This window comes from Vicugna pacos, unplaced genomic scaffold (genome assembly GCF_048564905.1).
Source record: "Vicugna pacos unplaced genomic scaffold, VicPac4 scaffold_19, whole genome shotgun sequence".
NCBI lineage: Eukaryota > Metazoa > Chordata > Mammalia > Artiodactyla > Camelidae > Vicugna > Vicugna pacos.
Window position 1 is genome coordinate 31,538,569 of NW_027328740.1, and position 18,868 is coordinate 31,557,436.

Genomic DNA, 18,868 nt, shown 5'->3' on the forward strand with positions numbered 1-18,868 from the left:
ATGAATGTCTTTTGAGCCTGGTATCCTCTACAGCTGTCTCCACGCCAGTATTCTCCATTGTAGCAGAACATCTCTCATCCATGTGTTCGCATCTCTCCTCAATCCGTGCAGCCAGCTTATCGGCCAGCTTCTCTTCGTGTCTCCCCTAAAGTCGACTTCACCAGGACTGGGCAAGTCTGAAAGTACCTCGGAGCCTGACCAGTAAGCTGATGACAGGCAGATCTTCCACTGTCTGCCCTTTCAGGTTCTGGAAACTGACCTGTGACCTCAGGTCTTTGGGCAGCAGCAGTATCTCGAACTTACACAGCTTCCCGGACCAAAGACCTAAGCCAAGCTCCACAGAGGGCGGCAGCCCCTCCATCACACTGATCCACCCACAGAACTCTGCCCGGTTACCTAGGATCCAACAGCCACAACAAGCCTCGCGGTACACACCAACATTCCACCTGGAATCCAACCGCTAACTGCCATCCCCAATGGCTGCTGCATCTTGTCAGTGTTGGGGGAGGGGCTGCATCCGACGAGAGGTTCCTAAGGTAAATGTGATTCTACCCACTAGCGTCCCATGGGCCTTTCTTCTTCCCTCTTTCCTTTTGTTCAGAGCTCTATGCACCGTACCAATGGAGGGAAGTGTGTCCCTTTTCAGTTGATGGTTTCACACGTCTTTAAACTTTCTAACAGTTCACAGTACACAGGGACCCACTAAAGGAGACTTATGTTCCTATAATATCCGTACACCCGGAATACATATGCGTCACCTGATTTCTGCTGAAACACCCACACTCTCAGGACATGGATCCATTGGATTCATGGGGGCTGAAATTCCAAGAAATGAAACCAACCCCAATGTGCACTTTGCTGTCGGTCTCTTTTGCACTTAGTACACTTTGGCAGAGCTACTTGCCTTTGTTATAGGCTTCTTACATTTCTTCTCTACGTAGCCTAGAATATGGCATTCCTTCATCCTGTTGGAAGACATACAAGTCTACATCACGGACTAGGAATCCATTTGATTCCAAATCGGCATTAGTGTTAGGTCACGATATGCTCTTATGAATCAAAATTTACGAATATGAATGCACGCTTCTGATTTCCGAATACAAGTGTGCTGAGTACATGCAAGCCACGATACTGGGTCGATGCGTTCTGAATGACCCTTGACCTCACCTTGAGTATTTTCTTTTGAATAATCATGGTTCCCTTTGTATATGTCAGCCAACCATACCATTTTGGTGCTTGTTTGTTGGTTTGATTCTTTGTTGGTCTTCTTCTCGCTTGTTTTGCAAACACGTCAGGCCATGCATCTCTCCTTTCGCTTCAAACAGAGTCAAATAAGCTGATTCACTTAAGAGAGTGCTTCCAATCACCTATGATTTCCTGCTTCCCTCTCCCATCTTTAGGGTTTTGATGTCCTCCTTGCTTTCTTCTTGTTTCTCTTTGCCACTCATGCTCTTCTTTCATTTCCAATAATGGTTTCCTTCTTTCCTTTTCATCTTGCTGCTTTTCTATTCAGAGGAGTATTCTCAACCTTCCTTTTAGAAGAAGTTTTGAACTGCTGAATTCTTTTAAGATTTGCCAGTCTGTGGAATTCTCTAGCCCTGCCGTTATTATAAATGGTGGTCATGGGGCATAGGCTACCCTAGGTGGTAACATTTGGCCATTCAGGATATGGTCTGTGTCCTGGCACTCCTCCCTGTCCTGCAATATTGCTGCCGAGATATCAGCTGAAACCATTGAGGAGGTTCCCTTGTGACTATGTTGTTTCCTCCAGGTGCATTTTAAACCACTGGGATATTCGTGAACTTTGTTGGTTTGAATCATACAGCTGCTGGTAGGTCTATTGCGATTCCACCTCCATTGGATGCTGTGTAATTCCTGAATTCGCATAGATGATTCTTTCTTGGCTTTCAGCATGTTTCTGTCTGATTTTTCTACAGATAATTTTTCAGACATTTTTTGTTTCTTTATCTCTTGCTTTTCCATTTGTGACTCTTATGAATTCTAGTCTTTCATGCCCTTTCTTAACCCAGGATTCAACAGCAATGTTTTCATTGGTTTGCACTTGCTTTCCTGTATCCGCTTCTGACCGAGGGATTTCTGTTCCCCTGTCTTCACAGTCATTCATGCGTCCCTCTGCATTTTCTTGTCTGCTAAGGACTGAATTTTAGCCCTGATAATATCACATCCATTGAGTTTTCTGATATTTTTTGGCTCGTTTTTAGACTTTCTCTTCCCCTTTTCTGGTATTCTGCCTTTTGTGATTCTGACACACTGTTGTTTTTCAGTGTTATCCTGACCGCCATTTTCAACATTTTGTCTGGATAGCGTTTTGCAGTCTAGTTGTTTGAAAGCTTATCTTTTGGGCCTTCAATATCCTTGGAACTGAAAATGGTACTTCCTGTTTCTTTTATTGTACTTCTTCATCTCTTCTGGTCAGGTAATATCAGGTATCTAATGTACAATTCTAGGGCTTTGTTAAGTGAAAATTTAAGACTCTTGGCTGTACGCAATTCCATGGGATTTCTGTGAGGACAATTTCTCCTAGACATTAATGCCATATTCTGTTCCTGTGTGTGTTGTTTGGTATATCTCCAATTGCTGTTGTTGCATTTGTTTTGATGAACAACACATACTAATTCGATTAGCATATCTTCATTTTAATTACGCTTATCTCACAATACTGAAAGTGCACAGGACACTTCCTTTTGTGGAAAGGAGGCTTCTAAAGGTTCTCAGCTCTGCATTCTGCTCTATGTCATTTTGGGGTGTTTCCAAAACAGCAAACTGAGAGTGCGCATGTGCTTTGTAGTGCCACGGGAATGTCCCAATGCAAGCAGTTCTTCCCAGGATTTCTCTGTCTACTGAAATAACATTGGAAGCACATCCATGGATGTCACACATCAGGGCCTGCTGGAATGATCCCGCAGACCTACCTTGGTGTCCTCGGTGCCGTACCGTGCCGGTGCCATCCAAAATGTAGCATCGCTTTTGGGAGATAGTGCTGAAGGGAATGCTTCCTCTTCTCACGATGTGGAATTGGATCACTCTACCTGGTCCTCTCATCCTTGTGGCACGGGTGCACGAAGGCAACCACAGAGCTGTTGCGCATCCTGTGCCTCAAACCAAACCATAATCCCAGCCCAGGTTATGAATTTAGAAGATCCTAAGGCTTTTCATTCTGATTTCAAACCCAAGGCCTCCTGGAACCCTCAGACCAGATGCACGATAGCTCTGATTCAGCCCCAAACGTGCTCTATTGGCAAAATGCCCAATTGGTCCCTGGTCCTGCAGATGCACTGTGTGTGGCCATGGGACATATCGGTAATCTCAACCGCGCGACCAGTGTGGTTGCTCTATCCTTGGTACACAGTTCGGTTTGCTCTCTTGATTCGACCCACCACATCCCACAACGCACTCCAGATCAGTGAGACTCAGCGTGTGCCATCATCCGTAGCCCTATCCCTCACTGACCGTTGCCTCTGCTACCTCAAATTTGGCAGCTGGGATCTTAGTCTCAGAATCAACTGTGGGGATATTTTGCGCTGGTTACTTTGAGTTCTGTCAGCCAAGAATCTGCTGTGCACTCTTGTAAATCTCAGCACATCAACTTCTATCCCATGTCTCCTGTCCGCTTGAGAGTGTGCGTCCAAGGTAAACAGAGTTTCACCATTGCTGCTCCATCAACAGGGCTCAGACCATGCACTGGTATCCATTCCCTGCTTTTCCTTCTCCTGCTTCCAGGTGTTCTGAGGCCTCATCCTGTCTTTGGAAGTAACAGACCTCTCTTCGGCAAGTGTCCTGTGCCAAGGGCTGGGTGAGTGGATGTTTCCATTGCTGTGTTCATGGGAGCGAGTGAGCGCAGGTTGCACTGATTCTCTGTCAACTGGGCATCGATGAATCAACACTTTCCAGATACATTTCACAGAAATGTGATTATTTTTTATCTCTTTGTTTCTATACAGCCGTGGTGGGAGGGATTGTCCGAAGACTCCAGTTTTGACATTGTGTTGATATCTCATTTGCAGTCTTCAAAAATTTAATAGAATTTATATAAATGTTTTGGGAGTTATACGAAAATGAATTTAGTTTCTGAAACATACTAAATCGACCTAGAAGCCAGACTTGTCAATTTTGGTAACATTTTGTCAGCTCTAAGGAAAACATAGACAGATAGAATGCAAACTAGCAGTCCGAACTGTTAAAGGGGTCATGTCAGCTCTTTACTGTTGAAGCCTCCGAAACCAACAGGAACCATGAAATAACTAATGGAAACATGAAATAACCCCCAAGCTTGGATTCACTTGTGCATGTGGTGCCCTTTACTCCCGATGACACCTACTGGTCAATGTTGGCATTTCAAGGTGTAACATCCCTCTCAAGGAAAATACAAGAGGAAACGAACTAAATATATACATTTAGCTTTGAATCCAAAGAACCTAGAGGCATTATAGCTATGAGAACCCTGCTGCAGCTATGCTAGGCTACTGAGAACCAGGTGTTCTTCTATCAGTGATGAGAACGCTTAATCATCCGATCATGTTGGGTAAAGCACTTGAATGCAACCAAGTCTGCACCTCCATGATCGATTGCCCCCGGGGGCTTGACTCAATTGAAAGACGGTCCACATAAGCTGTGTCTTTCATGTCATTGGCGACTTTTACAGTTCAGTTCACTATCTGACTTCTAATATGTACCTAGACTGTCTTGAAAAACGGAGGCCTAATACAGATTCAAGTTCATTCAAAGATTCCCCTCACTTACCACACTCCCTTCACCCCAGAGAAGACATGAACCCAGCATTTGCTGAATCTAGTGGAAGGCCATCGTTTCTTTGTGGGAGCTAAGTATTCAATTCCTATCTATTTCATACGAGAGTATTTGACCTTTACGGGGTTCCCAGTTGTTCACAGAGGATGAAGCTAGAGGAACTCTGATTCTAGGAGGGGCTTGCTCTTCTCTTACCGACTTCATTGCAGCTCAGGTACTGATCCCTCAAAATGGATGCCTGAGTGGAGGGGAGGGAAGAGCAAGTGCTTGATAGCTAGGCCCAAACCTGGGAAAAGGCTTACCTGGGCTTGGTGCACTTTGATCTGAATGGCTTGGAATTGCCCCTTGGGTCGTGTGGATTATCTGACCTCTTTCAAGAACATGAGCGTTTTTATCATCTCTGCCATCTCTTCTCTTTAGACATCAGAGATCTTGGACCCGTTCTTGGAGCAGAGAATTGAGGAACTTCCTCCAGTCCACGGTGGCCCTCCGTATGTTTCTGCTAGTATCAGCGAGGTTCAATTTGTCTCATGAATGCCTTTCGAGCCTGCTATCCTCTACAGCTGTCTCCAGGCCAGTATTCTCTATTGTAGCAGAACATCTCTCATCAATGTGTTCGCATCTGTCCTCAATCAGTGCAGCCATATTTTCGGCCAGCTTCTCTTCGTGTCTCCCATAAAGTCGACTTCAACAGGACTGGGCAAGTCTGAAAGGACCTCGGAGCCTCTCCAGTAAGCTGAAGACAGGCAGATCTTCCACTGTCTGCCCTTTCAGGTTCTGGAAACTGACCCGTGAACTCAGGTCTTTGGGCAGCAGCAGTATCTCGAACTGACACAGCTTCCCGGACCAAAGACCTAAGCCAAGCTCCACAGAGGGCGGCAGCCCCTCCATCGCACTGATCCACCCACAGAACTCTGCCCGGTTACCTAGGATCCACCAGCCACAACAAGCCTCGCGGTACACACCAACATTCCACCTGGAATCCAACCGCTAACTGCCATCCCCAATGGCTGCTGCATCTTGTCAGTGTTGGGGGAGGGGCTGCATCCTACGAGAGGTTCCTAAGGTAAATGTGATTCTACCCACTAGCGTCCCATGGGCCTTTGTTCTTCCCTCTTTCCTTTTGTTCAGATCTGTATGCACTGTAGCAACGGAGGGAAGTGTGTCCCTTTTCAGTTGATGGTTTCACACTTCTTTAACTTTCTAACAGTTCACAGTACACAGAGACCCACTAAAGGAGACTTATGTTCCTATAATATCCGTACACCCGGAATACATATGCGTCACCTGATTTCTGCTGAAACACCCGCACTCTCAGGACATGGATCCATTTGTTTCCTGGGGGCTGAAATTCCAAGAAATCTAACCAACACCAATGTGCACTTTGCTGTCGGTCTCTTTTGCTCTTAGTACACTTTGGCAGAGCTACTTGCCTTTGTTATAGGCTTCTTACATTTCTTCTCTACGTAGCGTAGAATATGGGATTCCTTCATTCTTTTGGAAGACATGCAAGTCTGCATCACGGACTAGGAATCCATTAGATTCCAAATCGGCATTTGGGTTAAGTCACGATATGCTCTTATGAATCAAAATTTACGAATATGAATGCACGCCTCTGATTTCCGAATACAAGTGTGCTGAGTACATGCAAGCCACGATACTGGGTCGATGCGTGCTGAATGATCCTTGACATCACCTTGAGTATTTTCTTTTGAATAATCATGGTTCCCTTGTTATATGTCAGCCAACCGTACCCTTTTGGTGCTTGTTTGTTGGTTTGATTTCAGTTGGTCTGCTTCTTGCTTGTTTTGCAAACACGTCAGGCCATGCATCCCTCCTTTCACTTCAAACCGAGAGTAAAATAAGCTGATTCACTTAAGAGAGTGCTTCCAATCACCTATGATTTCCTGCTTCCCTCTCCCATTTTTATGGTTTTGATGTCCTCCTTACCTTCTTCTTGTTTCTTCTTTGCCACTCATGCTCTTCTTGCATTTCCAATAATGGTTTCTTCTTTCCATTTCATCTTGCTGGTTTTCTATTCAGGGTAGTTTTCTCAAACATTCTTGTAGGATAAGTTTTGAACTGCTGTATTCTTTTAAGATTTGCCGGTTTGTGGAATTCTCTAGTTCAGCTGTTATTAGAAATGTTGTTCATTTGGCATAGGCTACCATTGGTGGCAGCATTTGGCCATTCAGGATATGGTCTGTGTCCTGGCACTCCTCCCTGTCCTGCAATATTGCTGCCGAGATATCATCTGAAACCACTCTGGAGGATCCCTTGTGACTATGTTGTTTCCTCCAGGTGCATTTTAAATCACTGGGATATTCGTGAACTTTGTTGATTTGAATCATACAGCTGCTGGTAGGTCTATTGTGATTCCACCTCTTTTGGATGCTGTGTAATTCCTGAACTCGCTTAGATGATTCTTTCTTGGCTTTCAGCAAGTTTCAGTCTGAATTTTCTACAGATATATTTTCAGACATTTTTGTTTCTTTATCTCTTGCTTTTCCATCTGGGACTCTTATGAATTCTAGTTTTTCATGCCCTGTCTTAACCCAGGATTCAACAGCAATGTTTTCATTGGTTTGCACTTCATTTCCTTTGTCCGCTTCTGACCGAGGTTTTTCTCTTCCCCTGTCTTCACAGTCATTCACGCGTCCCTCTACATTATCTAGTGTGCTTATGACTGAATTTTAGCCCTCATTTTATCACATCCATTGAGATTCCTGATATTTTTTGCCTCGTCTTTAGACTTTGTCTTCCCCTTTTCTGGTATACTGCCTTTTGTGATACTGAGACACTGTTGTTTTTAGTGTTTTCCTGACCTTCATTTTCAACAATTGGTCTGGATAGCGTTTTGCAGTCTAGTTGTTTGAAAGCTTATCTTTTGGTCCTTCAATATCTTTGGAACTGAAAATGGTACTTCCTGTTTCTTTTGCTGTACTTCTTCATCTCTACTCGTCAGGTAATATTAGTAATCTATTGTAGATTTGTAGGGCTTTGTTAAGTGAAAATTTTAGGCTCTTGGCTCTACGGAATTCCATGGAATTTCTGTGAGGACAATTTCTCCTAGACATTGATGCCATATTCTTTTCCTGTGTGTGTTGTCTTGTATATCTCCAATTGCTGGTGTTGCATTAGTTTTGATGAACAACCCATACTATTTCGATTAGCATATCTTCATTTTGATTACGCTTATCTCACAATTCTGAAAGTGTGCAGGACACTTCCTCTTGTGGAAATGAAGCTTCTAAAGGTTCTCAGCTCTGCATTCTACTCTATGTCATTTTGGAGTGTTTCCAAAACAGCAAACTGAGAGTGCGCTTGTGCTTTGTAGTGCCACTGGAATGTCCCAATGAAAGCAGTTTTTCTCAGAGCTTCTCTGTCTACAGAAACAACAGTGGAAGCATATCTATGGTTGTCACACATCAGGGCCTGCTGGAATGATCCTGCAAACCTACCTTGGTGTCCTCGGTGCCGTACCGTGCCGGTGCCATCCAAAATGTAGCATCCGATTTTGGGAGATAGTGCTGAAGGAAATGCTTCCTCTTGTCATGCCGTGGTCTTGGACCACTCTTCCTTGTCCTCTCATCATTGTGGCACTGGTGCACGAAGGCAATCACAGAGCTTTTGCGCATCCTGTGCCTCAAACCAAACCAGAATCCCAGCCCAGGTTATGAATGAAGCAGATCCTAAGGCTTTTCATTCTGATTTCAAAACCATGGCTCCCTGGACCCCTCAGACCAGATGCACGATAGCTCTGATTCAGCCCCAAACGTGCTCTATTGGCAAAATGCCCAATTGGTCCCTGGTCCTGCAGATGCACTGTGTGTGGCCATGGGACATATCGGTAATCTCAACCGCGCGACCAGTGTGGTTGCTCTATCCTTGGTACACAGTTCGGTTTGCTCTCTTGATTCGACCCACCACATCCCACAACGCACTCCAGATCAGTGAGACTCAGCGTGTGCCATCATCCGTAGCCCTATCCCTCACTGACCGTTGCCTCTGCTACCTCAAATTTGGCAGCTGGGATCTTAGTCTCAGAATCAACTGTGGGGATATTTTGCGCTGGTTACTTTGAGTTCTGTCAGCCAAGAATCTGCTGTGCACTCTTGTAAATCTCAGCACATCAACTTCTATCCCATGTCTCCTGTCCGCTTGAGAGTGTGCGTCCAAGGTAAACAGAGTTTCACCATTGCTGCTCCATCAACAGGGCTCAGACCATGCACTGGTTTCCATTCCCTGCTTTGCCTTCTCCTGCTTCCAGGAGTCCTGAGGCCTCATCCTGTCTTTGGAAATAACAGACCTCTCTTCGGCCAGTATCCTGTGCCAAATGCTGTGTGAGTTGGTGCTTCCATTCCTCTGTACATGGGAGTGAGTGAGTGCAGGTTGCACTTCTTCTCTGCCACCTGGGCATCGATGAATCTACACTATCCAGATACATTTCACAGAAATGTGATATTTGCTTAGCTCTTTGTTTCTATACAGCCGTGGTGGGAGGGATTGTCCGAAGACACCTGTTTTGACATTGTGTTCATATCTCATTTGCAGTCTTTAAGAAGTTTAGCAGAATTCATTTACATGGTTTAGGAGTTATACGAAAATGAAGTTACTTTTTGAAACACACTCAATCGACCTAGAAGCCAGACTTGTCAATTTTCTAACATTTTGTCAGCTCTACGGAAAACCTAGACAGTTAGAATGCAAACTAGCAGTCCAAATTATTAAAGGGGTCATGTCAGCTATTTACGGTTGAAGCCTCTGAACCCAACAGGAACCATGAAATAACTATTGGAAATATGAAATAACCCCAACCTTGGATACACTTGTGCATGTGGTGCACTTTACTCCCAATGACACCTACTGGCCAATGTTGGCATTTCTAGGGGTAACATCCCTCTCTAGGAAAATACACTGGAAAACAAACCAAATAAATATATTTAGGTTTGAATCCAAAAGCACCTAGAGGCATTGTAGCTCAGGGAACCCTGCTTCAGCTATGCTAGGCTATTGAGAACCAGGAGTTCTCCTATCAGTGATGAGATACTTTAATCATCCGATCATGTTGGGTAAAGCAATTGAACGCAACCAAGTCTGCACCACATGATATAGTGCCCCCGGGGGCTTGACTCAAGTGAAAGAATGTCCACATAGCTGTGTCTTTCATGTCATTGGCGACTTTTACAGTTCAGTTCACTATCTGATTCTAATATTTACCTAGACTGTCTTGAAAACTGAGGCCTAATACATATTCAAGTTCAGTCAAAGATTCCCCTCACTTACCACACTCCCTTCACCCCAGAGAAGAGATAAACCCAGCATTTCCGGAATCTAGTGGAAGGCCATCGTTTCTTTGTGGGAGGTAAGTATTCAATCTGTATATATTTCAGTCGAGACTATTTGACCTTTAAGGAGATCACTGTTGTTCACAGAATGTGAAGCTGGTTGAACTCTGGTTCTAGGAGGGGCTTGCCATTCTCGTACTGGCTTCATTGTAGCTCAGGTTCTGATCCTTCAAATGGATGCCTGAGTAGAGGGGAGGGAAGGGCAAGTGCTTGATAGCTAGGCCCCAACCTTGGAAAAGGCTTACCTGGGCTTGGTGCATTTTGGTCTCAAGGGCTTGGAAATGACCCTTGGGACGTGTGGATTCTCACGACCTCTTCCAAGAACATGAGCGTTTTGATCATCTCTGCCATCTCTTCTTTTGCAGACGTCAGGGATCTTGGACCCGTTCTTGGAGCAGAGAATAGAGGAACTTCCTCAAGTCCACGTTGGCACTCCGTAGGTTTCTGCCAGGATCAGCGAGGTTCAATATGTCTCATGAATATCTTTCGATCCTGGTATCCTCTACAGCTGTCTCCAGGCCTGTATTCTCCATTGTAGCACAACACCTCTCATCAATGTGTTCGCATCTCTCCTCAATCCGTGCAGCCAGCTTATCGGCCAGCTTCTCTTCGTGTCTCCCCTAAAGTTGACTTCAACAGGACTGGGCAATTCTGATAGTACCTCGGAGCCTCACCAGTAAGCTGATGACAGGCAGATCTTCCACTGTCTGCCCTTTCAGGTTCTGGAAACTAACCCGTGAACTCAGGTCTTTGGGAAGCAGCAATATCTTGAACTGACACAGCTTCCCGGACCAAAGACCTAAGCCAAGCTCCACAGAGGGCGGCAGCCCCTCCATCACACTGATCCACCCACAGAACTCTGCCCGGTTACCTAGGATCCAACAGCCACAACAAGCCTCGCGGTACACACCAACATTCCACCTGGAATCCAACCGCTAACTGCCATCCCCAATGGCTGCTGCATCTTGTCAGTGTTGGGGGAGGGGCTGCACCCGACTAGAGGTTCCTAAGGTAAATGTGATTCTACCCACTAGCGTCCCATGGGCCTTTGTTCTTCCCTCTTCTCTTTTGTTCAGATCTCTATGCACAGTACCAACGGAGGGAAGTGTGTCCATTTTCAGTTGATGTTTTCACACGTCTTTAAACTGTCTAACAGTTCACAGTACACAGAGACCCACTACAGGAAACTATTGTTTCTGTAATATCCGGACACCCGGAATACATATCCGTCGGTTGATTTCTGCTGAAACCCCCGCATTCTCAGGACATGGATCCATTGGTTTCATGGGGGCTGAATTTCCTAGAAATGAAACCAACCCCAATGTGCACTTTACTGTCTGTCTCTTTTGCACTTAGTACACTTTTGCAGAGCTACTTGTCTTTGTGATAGGCTTATGCCATTTCTTCTCGACGTAGGGTAGAATATGTCGTTCATTCGTCCTGTTGGAAGACTTGCAAGTCTATATCACGGACTAGGAATCCATTTGACTCCAAATCGGCATTTGGGTAGGTCACGATATGCTCTTATGAATCAATATTTACGAGTATGAATGCACGCCTCTGATTTCCGAATACAAGTGTGCTGAGTACATTCAAGCCGCGATACTGGGTCAATGCGGGCTGAATGATCCTTGACATCACCTTGAGTATTTTCTTTTGAATAATCATGGTTCCCTTGGTATCTGTCAGCCAACCGTACCCTTTGGGTGCTTGTTTGTTGGTTTGATTCTTTGTTGGTCTGCTTCTCGTTTGTTTTGCAATCACGTCAGGCCATGCATCTCTCCGTTCGCTTCCAACAGAGAGTCATATAAGCTGATTCACTTAAGACAGTGCTTCCAATCACCTAGGATTTCCTGCTTCCCTCTCCCGTCTTTAGGGTTTTGATGTCCTCCTTGCCTTCTTCTTGTTTCTTTTTGCCACTCATGCTCTTCTTGCATTTCCAATAAGGGTTTTCTTCTTTCCATTTCATCTTGCTGCTTATCCCTTCAGGGGAGAATTCTCAACCTTTCTTGTAGGATAAGTTTCGAACTGCTGAATTCTTTTAAGATTTGCCGGTCTGTGGAATTCTCTAGCTCTGCCGTTATTAGAAATGGCGGTCATGTGGCCTAGGCTACCCTAGATGTCAGCATTTGGCCATTCAGGATATGGTCTGTGTCCTGGCACTCCTCCCTGTCCTGCAATATTTCTGCCGAGATATCAGCTGAAACCCCTGAGGAGGTTCCCTTGTGACTATGTTGTTTTCCTCCAGGCGCATTTTAAATCACTGGGATGCTCATGAACTTTGTTGATTTGACTCCTACAGCTGCTGGTAGGTCTATTGGGATTCCACCTCCTTTGAACCCTGTGTACTTCCTGAAATCGCATAGATGATTCTCTCTTGGCTTTCAACAAGTTTCAGTCTGATTATTCTACAGATCACTTTTCAGACATTTTGTGTTTCTTTCTCTCTTGCTTTTCCATCTGGGACTCTTACGAATTCTAGTCTTTCATGCCTTATCTTACCCCAGGATTCAACAGCATTGTGTTCATTGGTTTGCACTTGCTTTCCTATGTGTGCTTGTGAACAAGAGATTTCTGTTCCCCTGTGTTCACAGTCATTCACGCGTCCCTCTCCATTATCTATTGTGCTTAGGACTGAATTTTACCCCTGATATTATCTCATCCATTGAGTTTGCTGATATTATTTGGCTCGTCTTTCGACTTTCTCTTCCCCTTTTCTGGTATTCTGCCTTTTGTGATTCTGAGACACTGCTGTTCTTCAGGGTTTCCCTCACCTCCGTTTTCAATAATTGCTCTGGATTGCATTTTGCAGTCTAATTGTTTGAAAGTTTATCTTTTTGGCCTTCAATCTCTGTGGAACTGAAAATGGTACTTCCTTCTTCTTTTACTGTACTTCTTCGTCTCTACTGCTCTGGTAATATCAGGTATCTAATGTAGACTTCTATGGCTTTGTTATGTGAAAACTTTAGACTCTTGCCTCTACGCAATTCCATGGGATTCCTGGGAGGACTATTTCTCCATGACATTGATGCCATGTCCTGTTCCTGTGTGTGTTGTCTGGTACACCTCCAATTGCTGATGTTTCTTTGTTGTGATGAACACCCCATACTGTTTCGATTAGCATACCCTCATTTTGTTTATGCTTATCTTAAATTTCTGAAAGTGCACAGGACACTTCCTCTTGTGGAAATGAAACTTCTAAAGGTTCTCAGCTCTGCATTCTGTTCTGTGTCATTTTGGAGTGTTTCCAATACAGCCAACTGAGAGTGCGTTTGTGCTTTGTAGTGCCACGGGAATGTCCCAATTAAACCAGTTCTTCCCACAGATTCTCTGTTTACAGAAACACCATTGGAAGCAGATCTATGGATGTCACACATCAGGGCCTGCTGGAATGATCCCGCAGACTTACCTTGGTGTCCTCGGTGCCGTACCGTTCTGGTGCCATCGAAAATGTAGCATCGGCTTTTGGGAGATAATGCTGAAGGAAATGCTTCCTCTTCTCACGCTGTGCACTTGGACCACTCTTCTTTGTTCTCTCATCCTTGTGGCACCTGTGCACTAAGGAATACACAGAGCTGTTGCAAACCCTGTGCCTCAAACCAAACCATAATCCCAGCCCAGGTTATGAATGTAGCAGATCCTAAGGCTTTTTATTCTGATTTCAAACCCAAGGACCCCTGTATCCCTCAGACCAGATGCACGATAGCTCTGATTCAGCCCCAAACGTGCTCTATTGGCAAAATGCCCAATTGGTCCCTGGTCCTGCAGATGCACTGGGTGTGGCCATGGGACATATGCAAAAAATCAAAGGCACGTGATATTGAGGTTGCTTTCTCATAGGGTCACAGGTCGGTTTGCTCTCTTGATAGGTCCCACCACATCCCACAACGCACTCCAGATCCCTGAGACTCAGCGTGTGCCGTCATCTGTAGCCCTATCCCTCACTGACCGTTTCCTCTGCTACTTCAAATTTGGCAGCTCGGATCTTGGTCTCAGATTCAAATGTGGGTATATTTTGCACTGGTTTCTTTGAATTCTGTCATCCAAGCATCTGCTCTGCACTCTTCTAACACTCAGCACATCACATTCAATCCCAAGTCTCCTGTCCGCTTGAATTTGTGGTTCCAAGATAAACAGAGTTTCACCTTTGCTGCTCCATCACCAGGGATCAGACCCTGCACTTGCTTCCATTCCCTGCTTTGCCTTCTACAACTTTCAGGTGTTCTGTGGTCTCATCCTGTCTTTGGAACTAACAGACCTCTCTTCTGCAAGTGTCCTGTGCCAAGGGCTGTGTGAGTGGATGTTTCCCTTTCTGTGTACTTGGGAACGAGTGAGCGCAGGTTGAACAGCTTCTCTGCCAACTGGGCATCGATGAATCGACACTTTCCAGATACAGTTCATAGAAATGTGTTTTGTTTTGTTCTTTGTTTCCATATAGCCGTGTTGGGAGGGATTGTCCAAAGACTCCAGTTTTGACATTGTGTTGATATCTCATTTGCAGGCTTTAAAAATCTTAATAGAATTAATTTACATGTTTTGGAAGTTATACGGAAATGAAGTTAGTTTTTGAAACTTTCTAAATTGACCTAGAAGTGAGACTTGTCATTTTTGGTAACATTTTGTCAGCTCCAAGGAAAACATAGACAGATAGAATCTAAACTAGCAGTCCAAACTGTTGAAGCAGTCATGTCAACTCTTTCCTGTTGAAGCCACCGAAACCAACAGGAAACATGAAATACCTATTGGAAAATAGCAATAACCCCCAACATTGGATTCACTTGTGCATGTTGTGCCCTTTACTCCCAATGACTCCTACTGGCCAGTGTTGGCATTTCTAGGTGTAACATCCCACTCTAGGAAAATACAAAAGAAATCAACCCAAATATATACATTTAGGTTTGAATCCAAAACCACCTAGAAGCATTATAGTTTTGAGAACCCTGTTGCAGCTATGTTAGGCTATTGAGAACCAGGTGTTTTTCTATCCGTGATGAGAACGCTTAATCTTCCGATCATGTTGGTTAAAGTCATTTAACGCAACCAAGTCTGCTCCCCCATGATATAGTGCCCCGGGGGCTTGAATCAAGTGAAGGACGGTCCACATAAGCTGAATCTTTAATGTCTTTGGCGAATTTTACATTTCAGCTCACTATCAGACTTATAATATTTACCTATACTGTCTTGAAAATATGAGGCCTAATACATATTCAAGTTCAGTCAAAGATTCCCCTCACTTACCACATTCCCTTCACCCCAGAGTAGACATAAACCCAGCATTTGCTGAATCTAGAGGAAGGACATCGTTTCTTTGTGTGAGCGAAGTATTCAATTCCTATCTATTTCAGTCGAGACTATTTGACCTTTAAGGAGTTCACTGTTGTTCACAGAGTGTGAAGCAGGAGGAACTCTGATTCTAGGAGGGGCTTGCATTTCTCTTACTGGCTCATTGCAGGTCAGGTACTGATCCTTCAAAATGGATGCCTGAGTGGAGGGGAGGGAAGAGAAAGTGCTTGCTAGCAAGGCCCAAACCTGGAATAAGGCTTACCTGGGCTTGGTTCATTTTGGTCTGAATGGCTTGGAAATGCCCCTTGGGAAGTGTGGATTCTCACGACCTCTTCCAAGAACATGAGCGTTTTGATCATCTCTGCCATCTCTTCACTTTTAGACGTCAGGCATCTTGGACCCGTTCTTGGAGCAGAGAATTGAGGAACTTCCTCAAGTCCACGTTGGCACTCTGTATGTTTCTGCCAGTATCAGCATGGTTCAATATGTCTCATGAATGTCTTTCGAACCTGGTATTGTCTACAGCTGTCTCCAGGCCAGTATTCTCCATTGTAGCAGAATATTTCTAATCAGTGTGTTCGCATCTCTCCTCAGTCCGTGCAGCCAGCTTTTTGGCCAGCTTCTCTTCGTTTCTCCCATAAAGTCAACTTCAACATGACTGGGCAAGTCTGAAAGTACTTTGGAGCCTTACCAGTAAGCTGATGATAGGCTGATCTTCCACTGTCTGCCTTTCAGGTTCTGGAAACTTACCCGTGAACTCAGGTCTTAGGGGAAGAGCAGCAGAATCACGAACTTACACAGCTTCCCAGACGAAAGAACTAAGCCATGCTCCACAGAGGGCGGCAGCCCCTCCATCACACTGATCCACCCACAGAACTCTGCCCGGTTACCTAGGATCCAACAGCCACAACAAGCCTCGCGGTACACACCAACATTCCACCTGGAATCCAACCGCTAACTGCCACCCCCAAAGCCTGCTGCCTCTTGTCAGTGTTAGGGGAGTGGCTGCATCCGACGAGAGGTTCCTAAGGTGAATGTGATTCTACCCACTAGCGTCCCATGGGCCTTTGTTCTCCCCTGTATCCTTTTGTTCTGATTTGTGTGCACAGTACCAAAGGAGGGAAGTGTGTCCATTTTCAGTTGATGGTTCCACACGTCTTTTAACTTTCTTACACTTCACAGTACACAGAGACCCAATAAAGAATCTTATGTTCCTGTAATACCCGTACATCCGGGATACATATACGTTGGTTGATTTCTGCTGAAACCCCCACAATCTCAGGACATGATCCATTGGTTTCATTGGGGCTGAAACTCCAAGAGATGAAACCAACAACAATGTGCACTTTAATGTCTATCCCTTTTGCTCTTGGTACACTTTTGCAGAGCTACTTGTCTTTGTTATAGGCTTATGCCATTTCTTCTCTTTGTAGGGTATAATATGGCATTCATTCATCCTGTTGGAAGACTTGCAAGTATATATCACTGACTAGGAATCCATCTGATACCAAATCGGCATTTGGTTTAGGTCACAATATGCTCTTATGAATCAATATTTATGAATAGAAATGCACGCCTTCGATTTACAAAAACAAGTGTGTTGAATATATGCAAGCCGCGATACTAGGTCGATGCGTGCTAAATGATCCTTCACATCACCTTGAGTATTTTCTTTTGAATAATCATGGTTCCCTTGGTATGTCAGTCAACCGTACCCTTTTGTTACTTGTTTGTCTGTTTGATTCTTTGTTGGCCTGCTTCTCGTTTGTTTAGCAAAATGTCATGCCATTCATCTCTCCGTTCGCTTCAAAGAGAGAGTCATATAAGCTGATTCACTTAAGAAAGTGCTTCCAATCACCTAGGATTTCCTGCTTCCCTCTCCCATCATTAGGGTTTTGATGTCCTCCTTGCCTTATTGTTTCTTCTTTGCCACTCAAGCTCTTCTTGCATTTCCAATAATGGTTTGCTTCTTTTCCATTTCATCTTGCTGCTTTTCTATTCAGGGGAATATTCTCAACCTTTCTTTTAGGAAAAGTTTCGAACTGCTGAATTCTTTTAAGATTTGCCGGTCTGTGGAATTCTCTATCTCTGCCATTATTAGAAATGGGGGTCATGTGTCATAGGCTACCAGAGATGGCAGCATTTTGCCATTCAGGATATGGTCTATGTCCTGGCACTCCTCCATGTCCTACAATATTGCTGCCAATATATCAGCTGAAACCCCTCTGGATGTACTCTGGTGACTATGTTGTTTTCCTCCAGGTGCAATTTTAATCACTGGGGTGCTCGTGAACTCTGTTGATTTGAATCATACCGCTGCTGGTAGTTCTATTGGGATTCCACCTCCTTTGGACACTGTGTACTTCCTGAATCCGAATAGATGATTCTTTCTTGGCTTTAAGCAAGTTTCAGTCAAATTTTTTTTTCAGATATCTTTTCAGATATTTTTTTCTCTTTATCTCTTGCTTTTCCATCTGGGACTCTTATGACTCCTTGTCTTTCATGCCTTTTCTTACCGAGGATTTGACAGCAATGTGTTCATTGGTTTGCACTTGCTTTTCTATGTGAGCTTGTGACCGAGGGATTTCTGTTCCCCTGTCTTCACAGACATTCACGCATCCCTTTGCATTATCTAGTCTGCTTAGGACTGAATTTTAGCCCTGATATTATCTCATCCACTGAGTTTTCTGATAGTTTTTGGCTTGTCTTGAGACTTTCTCTTCCCCTTTTCTGGTATTCTGCCTTTTGTGATTCTGAGACCCTGTTGTTCTTCAGTGTTTCCCTCACCTCTGTTTTCAATACTTGCTCTGGTAGCGTTTTGCAGTCTAGTTGTTTGAAAACTTATCTTTTGTGCCTTCATTCTCTTTGGAACTGAAAATGGTACTTCCTGTTTCTTTTACTGTACTTCTTCATCTCTACTGGTCAGGTAATATCAGGTATCTAATGCAGAATTCTATGTTTTGTTAAGTGAAAATTTTAGACTCTTGGCACTACGCAATTCCATGGGATTTCTGTGAGGACAATTTCTCCTAGACATTGATGCCATGTCCTGTTCCTGTGTGTGTTGTCTGGCATATTTCCAATTGCTGTTGTTTCCTTTGTTTGTGATTAACACCCCATACTATTTCGATTAGCATAACCACACATTTATTATGCTGATCTCTCAATTCTGAAAGTGCACAGGACACTTCCTCTTGTGGAATTAAAGCTTCTAAAGCTTCTCAGCTCTGCATTCGGCTCTATTTCATTTTGGAGTGTTACCAAAACAGCAAACTGAGAGTGTGCTTGTGCTCTCTAGTTCCATGGGAATGTCCCAATGAAACTAGTTCTTCCCAGAGCTTGTCTGTCTACAGAAACACCAGTGGAAACATACCTATGGATGTCATATATCAGTGCCTGCTGGAATGATCCCGCAGACCGACCTTGGTGTCCTTTGTGCCGTACCATTTCTGTGCCATCCAAAATGTAGC

The 18,868-nt window shown here is 44.3% G+C and overlaps 1 long non-coding RNA gene across 1 annotated transcript; it reads left to right on the forward strand.

Moving 5' to 3' along the window:
- The first annotated feature begins 407 nt into the window (after positions 1-407).
- On the forward strand, positions 408-5,320 carry LOC140693218 (uncharacterized). The gene is made up of 3 exons (XR_012068941.1): positions 408-536; positions 3,742-3,814; positions 5,188-5,320. It is a non-coding gene; the product is annotated as an uncharacterized lncRNA (long non-coding RNA).
- The last annotated feature ends 13,548 nt before the right edge of the window (positions 5,321-18,868 follow it).